General features: G+C 43.2%; 1 protein-coding gene across 1 annotated transcript in view; it reads right to left on the reverse strand.

The window, feature by feature from the left end:
- Positions 1-17,843, reverse strand: part of kars1 (lysyl-tRNA synthetase 1) — a 531,769-nt gene that overhangs the window by 296,131 nt on the left and 217,795 nt on the right. The gene's annotated exons all lie outside the window — the stretch shown is intronic.

Below are 17,843 nucleotides of genomic sequence, written 5' to 3' on the forward strand. Positions count from 1 at the left end.
GACCTTGCAGAGGCTGAATGCCATCTCTCCAACAACTCTTTAACTCTGTTCTGTTGAAGGGTCATTGGACTCCAAACGTCAACTCTTTTCTTCTCCACCAATGCTGCCAGACCTGCTGAGTTTTTCCAGGTAATTCTGTTTTTGTTTTGGATTTCCAGCATCCGCAGTAGTTTTTTGTTTTTAACTATTTAACTCCCCCTGGACCATGATCCCACCAACAAGCATCAAGCCATTGATTCCAGAACAATCACTGAACTCATGTCTTGGTGATCTTCCCTGGACAGATTCCTACCTCATAGTTCTCCAACCCCATACAGCTCACTTCGATCTCCTTCGCAAGATTCATAAACAAAACTACATGAGTCAACCTATCAGTTCAGCCTGTTCCTACCTCACTGAACTGATTTCTTCCTACCATGACTCTTACTTTTTTCTCCCTTGTCCAGTCTCTACCTGCCTACATCATGACACTTCTGATTCCCCCCATCACTTTAAAGTTTCCAATTTCCTGGCCCTAACCAATCCTTTAGCATGGACATTTAATTTGTCTACACCTCAATCCCCCACCAGCTCTTCCTTGAAGAGAGGCCCAACTAGTTTCCATTGACCACTGCCTTCCTCTGCCTGACTGAACATGTTCTCTCACAAAAGAACTTCTCCTTGAACTTGTCTTACTTCCTCCAAATAAAAAGTGTTGCTATGGACAACATTATGGGTCCTAGTTAAGTCTGCCTTTTTGTAGGATATGTCAAATATTTCTTGTTCCAGTCTTACTTGGGGTCCCTTCCCTCAACTCTTTTTCCGGTACTTTGGTGACTGTGTCGGTTACCATGCCCTGCTCTCACCATGAATTGGAAAACTTGACTAACTTTGTTTCCAATTTCCACCCTTCTCAGTTTCACATGGTTCATCTCTGAATCTTCCCTTCCCTTGACTTCTCTGTCTCCATTACTGGCAATAGGCTATCAACTAAAATGCCAACTGACTCCCACAGCTATCTTGACTACACTTCCTTGCACCCTACACCCTGTAAGGATTTCATTCCACTGTTGCAGTTACTCTACTTTGCACCTGTTCTGATGATGCAACATTCCATAAGATGTCTTTTTTCCTCAACCAAGGATTCCCCCCAACACTACTGCCCCATGGTCCCTTGACCATGTCTGCCACATTTCCTGCTCTTACCCCTTTCCCTCTTTCCCAGAACCACCTCACTTTCCACCCCACCAGGCTCTGTGTTCAACAGATTATTTTCTGCCATTTTCACCACCTCCAGTGTGATGCCACCACCAAGCACATCTTCCCCTCCCCTCCTCTTTCAGCATTCCGAAGGGACCGTTCCCTCTGTGGTATATTGGCCCATTCCTCAGTGACCCCCAACATCCTGTCCCCTTCTCATAGTACCTTTCCATGCAAACACAAAGATGTAAACCTACCCTTTTACCTTCTTTCTCCTTGCTATCCAAGTCTCCAGACATTCCGTACAGGTGAAGCAGTGATTAACACGTACTTTTTTCAATCTAGTGTACTGTCGTCATGTCTCAAAATGTGGTCTCCTCCACGTTGGGGAGATCAAACACCAATTGCACCTCCGTTCAGTCCGCAAGCATGACACAGAGCTTCCAGTGGCCTGTCATTTTAATTCTCCACCTCACACTGACATTTCTATCCTCCCCATTCTCCCACCCTCCCATGCAATACCCTGACTCTTGCATACGATCCACTCCCTGTCCCATGCCATCCCCTTCCTCCCAGGCATTCCTCCCCTACATCCTAACCCCTCTTCTCCCATGCCATCCCCCCCTTCCATGCTATGCCCTCCTCGTGCCATTCCCCTCCCCCCACCATTGCCATACCCATCCCATTCCCAACCCTTACACCTGTTGTCATCAAGAGCTATTGATATGAGACTGGAACCCAGTGACCGAGGCTGGAGAGCAGTGAGAGCCAGAGCCCAATGACTGAAGGCAGGGATCAGCGAAAACAGGAGCCTGGAAACAAAGGCTGAGGAGCAGTGAGGCCCAGAGCCTGGGAACCATGGCCAGGGAGCAGCAGGAGCCAGAGCCTAAGAATCAAGGCTGCGAGCAGCAGGAGCCGGAGCCCCAGGAATCGAGGCTATGAGCAGCGGGGGCTGGAGCCCAGGAACTGGAACGGTGAACCACAAAATCTCCAACAATAGCTTTCCCTGCCATCCCTGCATCATTAACTCCAGATTTCCCCAAGGCTTTATCTTGACACCCTCCGCCCTTCTTCATCTAGATGTTGCCCGTTGGCAACATAATACATAGATGAAAGGTCAACTTCCACATGCATGCTGATAACACCCAGCCTAATTTTTCCAACACCTCTCTCCGCTGTCTTTGTGTTATTGGTCTGCTCATCAGACATCTAGTTTCCTCTAATTTAATAATGGAACAACCAAAGTCATCATTCGCAGCCCCACTGCAAACTGTACTCTTTTGATCAATTCATACACCTCCCTGGACATTGTCTCAGGCTGAAGTAAACTACAACTTCAAGCACTTATTCAACTGCAAACTGAATTTCCTAACGTTCTCTCCATCTCAAAGACTGCCTGCTTCCACCTCCATAACATAGTCCGTCTCCACCCCTACATCAGCCCATTTACTGCTAAGCCCTCATCTAGGCCTTTTTCATACCCCAATTCAACTATTCCAATGCTTTCGACTCTCTTAGCTTCCCATCCTTCACCATCTGTAAAATTTAGTTCATCCAAAGTTCTGCTGCCGGTATCCTATTTTGCACTGTCACACTCACCCATCACTCCTGTCCTGGCTGCTCCACATTGGCTACCATCAGCAGTGCCTCAAATTTAATGTACTCATACTTGTGCTGAAATGCCATTATAGCCTAGTCCCACCTAATCTCTGTTTCTATCTCCAATTCTAAAGACCATCCTAAAACTCTCCAGGTGGGAAAATGAGTTGTGTCAGTGGCACAACAGAGGCCTACAGATTACCATGTGTGCAATGCACCGCTAGTTGCCACCTGCACAATGTTGCTCAGTGTTAGAATAGCACATTCAGGTACATCTGCATGCACCTGAACATCTTGAATGAATGCCATCATAATATCAGATAGCCGAATGGGCTGATAGAATGGTTACAATACTTGCTGCATAATGAAGCTTTTTCTCTCCTTTCTCCTAACTATGCTTCAGTTCTGCCGAAGGGCCGTGAAGGCTTGAAACGTTAACTGATTTCTTCTCCACCGATGCTGCCAGACCTGCTGAGTTTTTCCAGGTAATTCTGTTTTTGTTTTGGATTTCCAGCATCCGCAGTAGCTTTTAGCTTTTCCGCATGTTGCCTTTGGTTCTTTTGCCATTCAGCTCCTCTGGTTCTTGACCCTTTTGCCAATGGGAACAGTTTCTCCTAATTTACTCTGTCCAGACTGTTAATGATTTTGAACAAATCAGAGCAAAATATCAAATCTACTCTCAATTTTTTCTCTAAGGAGAACAGCCCCAGCTTCACCATTCTATCCACGTAACTGAAGTACTGCGACCCTGGATCCATTCTCGTAAATCTTATCCGCACCCTCTCTCGTACTTTCACATCTTTCCCAAAATATGGTGTCCAGAATTGGGCACAATACTTCAGCTGGGGCCTAACCAGTGTTTTATAAAGGTACTCTATAACTTAAAAGCAAAATACTGCGGATGCTGGAAATCTAGAACAAAAACAAAAATACCTGGAAAAACTCAGCAGGTCTGACAGCATCTGCGGAGAGGAATACAGTTAATGTTTCAAGTCCGAATGACTCTTCATCAGAACTAAGGAAAAATGGAAAAGAGGTGAAATATAAGCTGGTTTAAGGGGAGAGTTCATGATCTAAAGTTGTTGAACTCAATATTCAGTCTGGAATATTCCCCCCTCCTCACCGTCCAAGGGCCCAAACACTCCTTTCAAGTGAAGCAGCATTTCACTTGCACTTCCCTCAATTTAGTCTACTGCATTCGTTGCTCCCAATGCGGTTTCCTCTACATTGGAGAGACCAAACGCAGACTGGGTGACCGCTTTGTGGAATACCTTCGGTCTGTCCGCAAGCATGACTCAGACCTCCGTCGCTTGCCATTTCAACACACCACCCCGCTCTCATGCCCACATGTCTGTCCTTGGCCTGCTGCAATGTTCCAGTGAAGCTCAATGCAAACTGGAGGAACAGCACCTCATCTTCCGACTAGGTACTTTACAGCCTTCTGGACTGAATATTGAGTTCAACAACTTTAGATCATGAACTCTCTCCTCCATCCCCACCCCCTTTCCGACCCCCCATTTTCCAATAATTTATACATATTTTTCATTTCCCACCTATTTCCATTATTTTTAAATGTATTTTCATCCATTGTTTTATCTCTACCTTTTAGTCTATTTCGACACCTCCCCACCCCACCCCCACTAGGGCTATCTGTCCCTTGCTTGTCCTGCTTTCTACCCTTAATGACCCCATTAGCTCATTTCTTAGCTAATATCACCACCGTCAACACCTCTTTGTTCTTTTGTCTATGACATCTTTTGGCAATCTCCACCTATCACTGGCCCTCTCTCCAGCTCTACCTGTCCCATCCCCCCTTAAACCAGCTTATATTTCACCTCTTTTCTATTTTCCCTTAGTTCTGATGAAGAGTCATTCGGACTCGAAACGTTAACTGTATTCCTCTCCGCAGATGCAGTCAGACCTGCTGAGTTTTTCCAGGTATTTTTGTTTTTGTTCTCTATAACTTCCTTGTTTTTGTATTCTATGCCCCTATTTATAAAACTCAGAATCCCGTATACTTTATTAACCGCATTCTCTGCCAGCCCTGCTACCTTCAAAGATTTGTGTACATATACCCCCAAGTTCCTCTGCTCTTGCACCCTCTTTAGAATTGTGTTCTTTATATTGTATTGCCTCTCCTCATTCTTCCTACCAAATGTATCACTGCACGCTCCTCTGCATTGTATACCTTCCTCCAGTCTGAAAAACAACCATTCACCACTACTTTGTTTTCTGTCACTCAACCAACTTGATATTCATACTGCCACTTTATTGTATGAGCTTTAATTCTGCCAACAGCTCTGTTATGTTGCCCTTTATTAAATGCCTTTTGGAAGTCCATGTCCACCACATCAACCAAAAAACTTTCGTTGGACCTCTGTCACCTCATCCAAAAACTCTATTATGTTAGTTAAACGTGATTAACAAATCCATACTGCTTTTCCTGAATTAATCTACATTTGTTCAAGTGACTGTTAATTTTGTCCCAAATTATCGTTTTTAAAAGCATTCCCACCACCGAGGTTAAACCAACTTGCCTGTAGCTGCTGGGTTATCTTTACACTTTTTCTGAACAAGGGTGTAACATTTGCCATTCCTCAATCCTCTGGCACCATCCCGTATCTAAAAGGAATTGGAAGTTATGGCCAGTTTCTTCACAGTTTGGATCTTTATGTCCCTCAGTATCCTTAGATGCATCTGATCCAATCATGGTGACAGCTTTCCTAATGCCTCCTCTTGATCAATTTTTAGCCTACTCCATGTCTCAACTACCTCCTCTTTCACTATGACCTTGGCATCATCTTCCTTGTGTGAAGATGGATGTTATTTTTGAAATATTTTTGGGAATATGCTGTATTCTGTAAAGAAGGCTGTGTGTGTGCATGTGTGTCCATGATTAATTAAACTGGGGAAAGATTAGTAAAGGCAGCTTGTCTGTGGGAACTGAGAGATAAAAGGGTAAAATTCTAGATGCATGCATTTGTAATGAGAGGCTATGTTGAAGTTGGAATTACAAATAAATAGGTTGGGTTTTAAAATTTGCATTATGAGATAAGTTGGGACTTGACTTTTCAGCTGTTAAATTTCAAAGGGGAGTTTAGAAGTGACAAGGTAGTTTTACAACTTACAAAAGTTTCATAAGTAAACTAGGGAAGGTTATTAAATTTTATTTGACTTGAAAGCGGAGGTAATAGGAAAACATTAAAGACTTTTATATTTTGGAAAAGTTGAGTTCAAAGAGGTGCTTTGGAAATTGGAATCTAAGATGAAAGGGGAAAAGGATATTTAAGGCAAGATGTTGAGCTGACTTGTGTGGCTATGTTGTGGGAGATGTCCTGAGACCAGATCTGCGCTGGGGGAAGGTGTGAAAGTTGTGAATTTGAAGCAGCCATTGAGCTTTCAAGCCAGAGAAGCCTTTGTGTCAGAAAGCAGGTTGTTTCTGAACTTCCTTGGGTTTCCACAGTTGAGTGGAGGAGAGTGAGAAGTCATGTGGTATACCTTTACTAAAGTGACAGCAGTTATTGTGTTGGGTAATATTACTGGATTCTTATAGTTAAAATCTAAAAGGGAGCTGTTGCTAAGTTGTTTACTTGTGTGTTCTGACCAGATGGGCTTTTTGGGGGATGTTTTGTAAAACTGTTTTAATTGTGTAACTTTAATCTTATGTGCTTTCGTTTTTTTCTTCTTCATAAATCTTTTAATGTTAAAATCCTAAAAGTGTTACTGGGATTCTATGGTGCTAGGATCAGTAGTTCTTCCCTCACTTTCAAAATACAAAAAAGGTTATGATCAGTAAGCCAAGTTTCCCTCTGGGATTTTGCTTGCTCAACAAATAACATCGGCTGTGGTTGTAACACTTGATAAAGATAGATGCAAATACTCATTTAGTACCTCAAACCATGCCCTCCACTTCCATGCAGAAATCCCCTTTTTGGTCCCAATCAGCCCCACTGCTCGGATTACTACCCTTTTACCATTTATATGCCTTTTGGATTCCCTTTTATGTTAGCTGCCAGTCTCTTATACTCTCTTTTCTTCTCTTATTTATTTTTACATTTCCCCTTTGAGCTTTCACACTTGAACCTGATTCACACTTGTATTGTGAGGCTTCCTAATGTTTACATTCATGTCAGAATCCCCATCACAACGTCCCCTTGGCCAACATCAGTCAACAGATGTCAATGGAAAAATTCTTCACTGGACAACATTGTCCAACAACACATGAATAATATATCAAAAAGCTAATCATCCTTGTGCATCCCCTTTGTGCCTCTTTTGCGGGTAGCCTTGCCTGGTTAATTGTTCCAATACAGTGCTACCCCAGTGGCTGCAGCATGGCTGGTTGGAGACTGCTGACTTTCACTGGGGGAGCCTGCAGGTGACCTTGCAGAACACTTTCCAGCAGCTTGGGCTTTGAGGACCAGCTTCACCTCAGCATGAGTGGCAGTTGTCTGGGTTGGGTTGGCTGGCTGACAGGCAACAGCAAAGTCACTACAAGACTGGCAGTGGTGGAAGCACAAATGCTGTTATTCTGAGAAAGGGGAGACAGTGGCATAGTAGTAATGTTGCTGGACTAATACTCCAGAGGCCCAGGCTAATGCTTTGGGCGACCTGGGTTCAAATCCCACCATAACAGCTAGTAGAATTTAAATTCAATTAATAAGTCTGGAATATAAAGCTAGCATCAGTGATGGTTACCATGATACCATAACCATCACTAATTGTTGTGAAAAGCCCATCTGGTTCACTAATATCCTTTAGGGAAGGAAATCTGCCATCCTTACCTGGTCTGGCCTACTTGTGACTCCAGATCCATAGCAATGAGATTTACTCTTAACTTCCCTCTGCAATGTCCTAGCAAGCCACTCAATTCAAGGGCAGTTGGGGATGGGCAACAAATGCTGGTTTTGCCAGCGCTACCCAGAATAAAGAAGAAAATGCACTCCATAATGCCACTGCAAATCCCAAGGGGTGAGACAGCAGCAATCCTAGTAAACTGCTGGAGCACAAATTGCTGGACTGTTATAAGATCCTGCATGCCCCTCTCAGCACTGAGATCTATACCCATGATTACAGCAGTCTGTGCCTGCATGACAGCAGCCATGGATCTCATGACCTCAATCTGAGCTAACTTCCACCCGTGCAGAGGAGGCCTCCACCCATGCTGCAGTGGAAGCTGAGAGACCGGTCAACAGACACTATCATGGGTCAGTCTGATAGTACAACCATGGAATTGCTCACCACTTCTGTGCTGGAATGGATGCACACCTGGAGTATTGTGTGCAGTTTTGGTCTCCTTACCCAAGAAAGGATATACTTGCCATAGAGGGAGTGCAGCGAAGGTTCACCAGACTGATTCCTAGGATGGCAGGATTATTGTATGAGGATAGACTGGGTCAAATAGGTGGGAGATGATACAAAATTAGATGGGAATGAGTGGTGAAGAGGTTGTTAAGAGGCTTCAAGGCGATTTAGACAAGTTGAGCGAGTGGGCAAATACATGGCAGATGCAGTATAACGTGGATAAGTGTGAAGTTATCCACGTCAGTAGGAAAAACAAAATGGCAGAGTATTATTTAAATGTTGATAGATTGGGAAATGTTGATGAACAAAGGGACCTTGTACACCAGTCACTGAAATCAAGTATGCAGGTACAGCAAGCTGTGAGGAAGGCAAATGGTATGTTGGCCTTCATTGCAAGAGAATTTGAGTACAGGAGCAAGGATGTCTTACTGCAGCAGTACAGGGCCTTGGTGAGACCACACCTGGAATATTGTGTGCAATTTTGGTCTCCTTACCCAAGAAAGGATATACTTGCCATAGAGGGAGTGCAGTGAAGGTTCACAAGACTGATTCCTAGGATGGCAGGATTGTTGTATGAGGAGAGATTGAGTCAACTAGGCTTGGAGTTTAGAAGAATGAGAGGGGATCTCATTGAAACATATAAAATTCTGAAAGGGCTGGACAGACTGGATGCAGGGATGATGTTTCCTCTGGCTGTGGAGTCTAGAACAAGGGGTTACAGTCGCAGGATACTGGGTAGGCCATTTAGGACTGAGATGAGGAGAAATTTCTTCACTCAGAAGATGTTGAACTTGTGGGATTCTCTACCACAGAAGGCTATGGAGGCCAAGTCACTGAATACATCTAACAAGGAAATAGATAGATTTCTAGATTCTAAAGGCATCTAGGGGTATGGGGAGAGCGTGGGAGAATGGTGTTGAGATAGAGGATCAGCCATGATCATAATAAATGGTGGAGAAGGCTCTCAGGGCCAAATGGCCTTCTCCTGCTCCTATTTTCTATGTTTCTATGATGCATTCCATGTTTTGTGTGATGCATGTTGCCACAATTGAGCTCAAACTCCTCCATTCTCCTTGCTATGTGAGTGAAGGCAGGCCTGTCAATGCACCAGGAATCTTGTGTGCATCGTCATCAGTGTTTTCCTCTACTCCACCTCAATAAGGTTCTCAACTCAGTCCCTGCAGTAGAATTGAAAGATATGTGTGGGTGAATGTAGTTTAACAATGTTGGGGGTGAGCAATGAGAGTGTAGCACACTGGAAAGTGTGAGAGCTGGGAGGTATGGTGGGTCTGAGATGTGATGTGCAGATGCATTCACTCACCTGGACTACCTGAGTGAGATCACTATGCTTTTCTCAGCACTACTGTCATGTCCTCAGGGTGACACTCTGGACATTATCTGCCTGCTCCTATTCCCTTCTAAGGGTGTGCCTTGAGGCTTCCTATCCCTCCCTGGTAGAAACATGGTATCCCTCCTGGCCTCTACTTGTGTCACCAGTGCCCTCAGGGCAGGATCACTGAAGCAGGGAGCCCTCTCCCTGGCGCATTGCACTTTCACTTAAGCATGAATCTTCTAAAGTGATTATTCAGCAGCCTTCACTCCATAAATTCTGTTTCCCTTTTACCGTGACTGTTTTTTAAAAAGGGAAGGCTGCCTGGAGCATGTGCTTTTCTCACAACACTAGTTGGCACCCTGTGATGTACAGAGGTGACCAGCAGCACTACAGAGATGAGTCCAACAAAGGATCCGCATAAGGCCATGCTACAATCATGGGAATTAGTGAAAGCTCCCAAACTCCAATAGGATCGGTGCGAGCGTGCTGCAAATTGTAGCCTTTGTGCCCACAAACTAAGGTAACTGAATTTCTAACCCTGTGATTGGTCTGTTATGCATCCACCCACCACCCTCCAACTATTGGTGGCTGTGCCTTCAATACCTAGGTTGCACATTCTGGAATTCCCTCTCTTAAACCCCCATGACTCTCCAACTCTCTACTTTTTAAAACACCTGCCCACCCCACAACCCCACACCCTCCACCTTATTAGCTAGCTCCTTGATCATGTTTTGGTCACCTATTCTAAATTATCCTTCTTTAACATTGTATTTTTTTATTCCATCGCTGTCAAGTACCTTCTGGCATGTTTCTACATCACAGGCATTATATAAGTGCAAATTGTTCTTTAACATAAAGATAAAAACAAAAAGCTAAAAGCTACTGCGGATGCTGGAAATCCAAAACAAAATAAAAACAGAATTACCTGGAAAAACTCAGCAAGTCTGGCAGCATCGGCGGAGAAGAAATCAGTCAACGTTTCGAGCCCTCATGGCTCTTCGGCAGAACTGAAGCATAGTTTCAACAAGGGAGAAATATAAATTGGTTTAAGGTGGGTGGGGGGGGAAGAGACACATTGAGGGTGTGGTGTGAGCAGATAATCAAAAGATGTCAGAGACAAAAGGGTCAAAGAGGTGTTGAAGGTGGTGGTCTTTGTCTGAGAAAAGTGCTAATTAAGAATGGAAAACAGGATATTCAAAGTACAGCTCTAGTGGGGGTGGGGTGGAAAGACTAAAGGTTTTAGTTTTAGATTTAAAAATAATGGAAATAGGTGGGGAAAGAAGAATCTATATAAATTATTAAAAAAAAAGGGCGGGTGGGGGGGGAAAAGAAACGGGGTGGGGATGGGGGGAGGGGGAGTTTAAGATCTAAAGTTGTTGAATTCAATATTCAGCCCAGAAGGCTGTAAAGTGCCTAGTCGGAAGATGAGGTGCTGTTCCTCCAGTTTGCGTTGGGCTTCACTGGAACAATGCAGCAAGCCAAGGACAGACATGTGGGCAAGAGAACAGGGTGGAGTGTTAAAATGGCAAGCGACAGGGAGGTTTGGGTCTTTCTTGCGGACAGACCGCAGGTGTTCCGCAAAACGGTCGCCCAGTTTGCGTTTGGTCTCTCCAATGTAGAGGAGACCGCATTGGGAGCAACGAATGCAGTAGACTAAGTTAGGGGAAATGCAAGTGAAATGCTGCTTCACTTGAAAGGAGTGTTTGGGCCCTTGGACGGTGAGGAGAGAGGAAGTGAAGGGGCAGGTGTTGCATCTTCTGCGTGGGCATGGGGAGGTGCCATAAGTGGGGGTTGAGGAGTAGGGGGTGATGGAGGAGTGGACCAGGGTGTCCCGGAGGGAACGATCCCTACGGAATGCCGTCAAGGGGGGTGAAGGGAAGATGTGTTTGGTGGTGGCATCATGCTGGAGTTGGCGGAAATGGCGGAGGATGATCCTTTGAATGCGGAGGCTGGTGGGGTGATAAGTGAGGACAAGGGGGACCCTATCATGTTTCTGGGAAGGAGGAGAAGGCGTGAGGGAGGATGCGCGGGATATGGGCCGGACACGGTTGAGGGCCCTGTCAACGACCGTGGATGGAAAACCTCGGTTAAGGAAGAAGGAGGACATGTCAGAGGAGCTGTTTTTGAAGGTAGCGTCATCAGAACAGATGCGACGGAGGCGAAGGAACTGAGAGAATGGGATGGAGTCTTTACAGGAAGCGGGGTGTGAGGAGCTGTAGTCGAGGTAGCTGTGGGAGTCGGTAGGCTTGTAATGGATATTGGTGGACAGTCTATCATCAGAAATTGAGACAGAGAGGTCAAGGAAGGGAAGAGAAGTGTCAGAGATGGACCATGTGAAGATGATGGAGGGGTGGAGATTGGAAGCAAAATTAATAAATTTTTCCAGGTCCCGACGAGAGCATGAAGCAGCACCGAAGTAATCATCGATGTACCGGAGAAAGAGTTGTGGGAGGGGGCCGGAGTAGGACTGGAACAAGGAATGTTCCACATACCCCATAAAGAGACAAGCGTAGCTGGGGCCCATGCGGGTACCCATAGCCACACCTTTTATTTGGAGGAAGTGAGAGGAGTTAAAGGAGAAATTGTTCAGTGCCCACGCAGAAGATGCAACACCTGCCCCTTCACTTCCTCTCTCCTCACCGTCCAAGGGCCCAAACACTCCTTTCAAGTGAAGCAGCATTTCACTTGCATTTCCCCTAACTTAGTCTACTGCATTCGTTGCTCCCAATGCGGTCTCCTCTACATTGGAGAGACCAAACGCAAACTGGGCGACCGTTTTGCGGAACACCTGCGGTCTGTCCGCAAGAAAGACCCAAACCTCCCTGTCGCTTGCCATTTTAACACTCCACCCTGTTCTCTTGCCCACATGTCTGTCCTTGGCTTGCTGCATTGTTCCAGTGAAGCCCAACGCAAACTGGAGGAACAGCACCTCATCTTCCGACTAGGCACTTTACAGCCTTCTGGGCTGAATATTGAATTCAACAACTTTAGATCTTAAACTCCCCCTCCCCCCATCCCCACCCCGTTTCTTTTCCCCCCCCACCCGCCCTTTTTTTTTAATAATTTATATAGATTCTTCTTTCCCCACCTATTTCCATTATTTTTAAATCTAAAACTAAAACCTTTAGTCTTTCCACCCCACCCCCACTAGAGCTGTACTTTGAATATCCTGTTTTCCATTCTTAATTAGCACTTTTCTCAGACAAAGACCACCACCTTCAACACCTCTTTGACCCTTTTGTCTCTGACATCTTTTGATTATCTGCTCACACCACACCCTCAATGTGTCTCTTCCCCCCCACCCACCTTAAACCAATTTATATTTCTCCCTTGTTGAAACTATGCTTCAGTTCTGCCGAAGAGCCATGAGGGCTCGAAACGTTGACTGATTTCTTCTCCGCCGATGCTGCCAGACTTGCTGAGTTTTTCCAGGTAATTCTGTTTTTATTTTGTTTTGTTCTTTAACATGCCACTTAACAAAGTAATACGTATCAACTGTACATACTTTCAAACCAACCATACGCAGAATTATGGTGCAGAAGTAAATCTGTGTTGAACTGAACTCTTTTGTTTCAATGTATGTGAAGATATTTTTAATAACCTTTTTGAGTGAAGCCCCATGAAGGAAAATTTCATTGCCATTCTACAAAGAAATGGTGCCTTGGCTGCCAAGACAAGAGCAGTCCATAAGAAAATGCAATTTCCGAAAGGAGGGGTAAACATATTCATATCAGTACATCAAATTTAATGTTATGTTGCCTCGGATGGAATTTTTGGGTGTGTGATAATGTTATTGCCCACTTAATACCACATGAAAAATGATAATTTTAGCAGTGAAAGTGGTTTTCATGCTATTACTGCCAGGTGCATTAGCAAGCTCGGATTTAATTTATTGGTTCTGGATTACTGCACACGGGCTAAGAACACTTATTGAGCCATCCCTTTTAACGACAGAAATGTTTTTAACTTTATGGGCAATTATTTCCCAGGTATTTCAATATCCTTCACTTTCAGGTATTACACTTATTGTGTCTAATACTGCCCCGTTTTATAAATTAGAAGACAAAACATTGTAGGTTATGCATATTGCTTTCTTGTTTCTTTAATTGGAGTCACAATTGTTCAATACTTGCTGACAATTATAAAACAGGTGGATATCTAGCTGGCTGAAAGAAAGAAAGCAGAGAATAGGGGCAAAGGGTTTAGAGTGGCAAAAGATGGAAATTGGAGTCCCGCATGGATCAGTGCTGGGACCATCATTGTTCACAATTGATATTAACAAGCACAATTTCCAAATATGCAATTGATACCAAGTTTGGAGGGATAGTCAATACTGAGGAGGACTACAATAACTTACAAGAAGACATCAATAAACTTGAATAATTGGCAAATGAATTTCAACACAGATAAACATAGATTTCGTAAGAAAAATGAAGGGGTCACATATTACCTGGATAATAAGAATCTAAATAGGTTAGAGAAGCAAATGGATCTAGAAGTACAGTTAGAGAAATTATTAAAAGTAGCAACACAGGTTAACAAGGTTTCTTTTTTAAAAAGCAAACAAGGTATAAGAGATTATTACTAGAGGGATATAATGTTCAAGTAGAGAACTTGTATCAATTGTATTGTTTAGACGACATTTGGAGTACTGGAGTTCTGGTTGCCATATTATAAAAAGGATATGAAAGCATTAGTGAGGATGGAAAAAAGATAGAAGAATGATACCAGAACTATAAGGTTATGCCTATCAGGAAAGGATGAACAGGTTGTGTCTCTTTTTTGAAAAAGGCTGAGGGGTAACCTAATTTAAAATTATGAAAAGTTTTGATAGAGTAGACACAGAGAGAGTGTTTCCACTTGTGAGGAAGAGCAAAACTAGAAGCCATCAATATGAGACAGTCATCAAGAAATCAAATATGGAACTCAGAAGGAACTTCTTTACCCAGAGAGTGGTGAGAATGTGGAACTCGCTACCACATAGAGCGGTTGAGATGAATAGTATTTAAGAGGAGGCAAGATGTGCATGGTGAGGGTGAAAAGAAGATTCTGCTGATAGGGTTGGGTGAGAAAGGATAGGAGGAGGCTATAGTGGAGCAAAAAATTCATCATAGACTGGTTAGGTCGAATGGGCTATTTCTGTGCAGTATATTCTGTAATTCTGCGTTAAAGGACCAGTAGCTCATTTTGTTTGATAAATGACTAAAATTACATAATTTCAAACAGATTTACCATTGTTGGTGTAACCTTTCTACTTTTGGCACTCAAAGTTAGCATTGAGTATTCAAAACTCAGATAAAATATGGAGGTTACAGAACCCACATTGTCTTTCTTTATCCTGGACAGCCACCTATGTCAGGCAAATAGCACTGATCCATTTTCATTACTAAAGTCTTCAATTACAAAGGTGGTGCTTAAACTATATATTAAGCATGTTAACTACTTTAGGCAATTAATTGTCTTTAAGTCCTGCAGGTGGGACTGACTAGACTGCTGCATATTATTTCAGCCCATTCAGCTCTCCAAAACGACAGGTTAAACTGACCGTTATCTCTCTCTCATACCCATTGGCTTATTACTGTAGCATTTAAAAAGAGCGGGAAATGGAGAGAGATAGTGGTCAGCATCAAATTTTGGCCTTGCCTGTGACACTCAATCCCAAAAAAAAAATTGAAAAAGACAGAGAACGAAGATTCCATGTCTTTTTAACAAATTTGCCCTACGTGTTAACAGATTTATGTATAAAGAGGACTGACCATGAAATTATTATGGAATTCTCTATATGGTTTAAAAAGAAAATTCTTCCTTACACTGTCCTCCACAGATCCTGGACAAATAGCATCAGTACAAGAGTGTCAACTGTATGTGGTGCAGTTTTAAGGCATGAAAACTTGCAAATGATAGCAACTTTAGGGATACAGCTAATCAGATGGAAGACAGCAACAAGGCACAGGAAGACATAAACAGGCTTACAGAACTGGCAGATAAATGGTGAATGAAAATAAATATAGTAAAATGTGAAGTTGTTCATTTTGGAAGGAGGAATAAAAAGGCCACTTATTCCTTGGAGGGTAAGAACTAATTGGGTAGAGAAGGAAAGAGACCTGGGAATAAAGATACATAAATCACTCAAAGCAGGGAATAAGTTAATAAAGTCTATCAATGAATGCAAATCAGAAAGTTTTCTAATCAAATCTGGAGTCAGGTAAGGCTTGTCCCCTTTCCCTTATATTATTCATGTGTTGTATCAAACCTGTTGCCAACTCCTTCAGAAAGGATCCGGGCATAAGGGTGACGTTCCCAGGCAGCAGAGGCACACATAGCAAAGCCTCCCTATACATGGATGATATTGTTGTCTCCTGCTCAGATCCACTGTTTGTTCATACACTGGTGAGCATCTACAACTAGTTCGAACTGGCCTCGGGAGCCAAAGTAAATCATGACCAGAACAAGGCCATGTTCTTTAGAAACTGGGACAACTGATACTTTGTCTTCTTTAGCATCAGGTCAGAAAGCACTGGGGATATGGCTCAGAGGGTCCAAAGCATGCACCAGGAACTCGAAGGAACATGTAGCCACAGTGGAACAGAAACTGGGTATGTGGGAGCAATGCTCCCTCTCCATTGTAGATAATCACCTGGTCATCAGGATCCAAGCGCCCTTAGTGTTGTTCTACATGGCACAGGTGGGGCCCATGTCCTACTCCTCCACTGTGGAGGTCACATGAACCTTCTTCCATTTTATCTGGAGATCAAAAATGGACCTGTACATGGTATACAGACCTTTAGATAAAGGGTAAATATACATACCCAACATTGTCCTCATCTTAAAGGGCACCTTCATGTGCAGCTGCATCAAGTTGTGTGTAGACTTTCAGTACACAAACACCAAGTGTCAGTGCATGTTTAGGTTCTAAGGCGCTGATGTTGTGAAGGATGGGTCTGGCCATGTTACTACAGATTGCTCCAATCAGTTAGACAGTGCCACACAATCTGTCTCTCATGGAAATGTTTGTGCAGAAAAACATCTTTGACCACAAGTCCATCAGGCAGTGGTCCTCACATAACAATGGGAAAACTAGATGGTGGATCCTGTTGGATGGTTCCTGAACAGACTGTCAAGATCATTTAGCAGAATGCATCATCACCAGAATTTTCAAACAAGCTTCAAGATGTAGCTTGGTGAGAAAGGCACTCCCCATCAGATCTCTCCTGCATGTCCGAAGTCTCATCACCTTCACATGCTGCCGTGCAGTGGGGAAGAGACCATCGCCCTTCTCCTTTTGGGAGTGTACCTTTGCAAAGAAGATCTGGAAAGATGCAGTGGTTTTGTCAAGAAACCCCAAAACTGAGGACTCTGTGCTCTATAGGCTATTCCTGAGGATGCACACCAAGATAAACAGCAACTGCTTTTGGAGGACCATCAACTCAGTGAGAGATACTCTTGAGTCTGCCTTAAACTTGCTGTTCTTTCAGTGCAAAGAGCACTCGATGATTGCTGCAGACAGACACATTCCACGGTCCAGGACTATGTGTTGAGGGACACTCTAAAACTCAGGGCAGCCGTCCCAAAAGTTCAGTGGGGAAAGGCCATGCTGGATTTATGCATAAGCTAAATAAGCTACAACTTGGGGCTTCACATTATCAAGGGTCTCTAAATATGAAAAAAAGACTAAATTTCAAGTTTCACATAATTGGTTGAAAAATAAAGGAGACGGTAAATAAAAACTCTCCAAAACAGATATTTTGGTTCTGATGTGACAAAAACTCAGATATATGGCTGCACAATTATTTGTCATATTGAGTTTGTAAATCTGTGCAAAAATAACTATAATTCATAACCGCAGCACTGGACCATGCTGCCCTTTCCCCTGACCTCTGACATGATCCATTTGGTTGCTTCAATCACTAAATAAAAGTGCCTTATATGGCTTTTTCGAGACAATAATATATATAAAAGTATTTTTTTATTTTAAAATGTCTTCTTTTAAAAAAAATTCTAAAAACTAAAAGTGTGGAAAACACACGTGACGCAGTTGTAATCTGTGATACAATTGTTTTCAAAGAATTTTGCGCAGGGATCTCCCTTCTCTCCTTGACACCAGGTAAATATATATTTTATTGAAATGTATGCATTGTATTTTTTACTTTACTTTTAAACTTAAAGGACTGAATTCAAAGAATTTGTCTAAGGTTTAGTTGTCTCATTATTACAGAGAGGCCTGTTAAAAATGAAAAAAACTTTTGAAAGTGGATGTCAGAAGAGAAAAAAGAAGCTGCAGCTTGAAGGGTGGTAAAACAATTACTGAAAGTTGACAGTTATTTCACTGTACAAAAGAAGAAACCTCATACTCAAGAGAGTCAGCCTGGCCTACAGCAACCACAAGCATCCATCTCTTCTACTAAGATAGATGATACGGATGTGAATG

This window comes from Cetorhinus maximus, chromosome 6, assembly GCF_964194155.1.
Source record: "Cetorhinus maximus chromosome 6, sCetMax3.hap1.1, whole genome shotgun sequence".
Taxonomy (NCBI): Eukaryota; Metazoa; Chordata; class Chondrichthyes; order Lamniformes; family Cetorhinidae; genus Cetorhinus; species Cetorhinus maximus.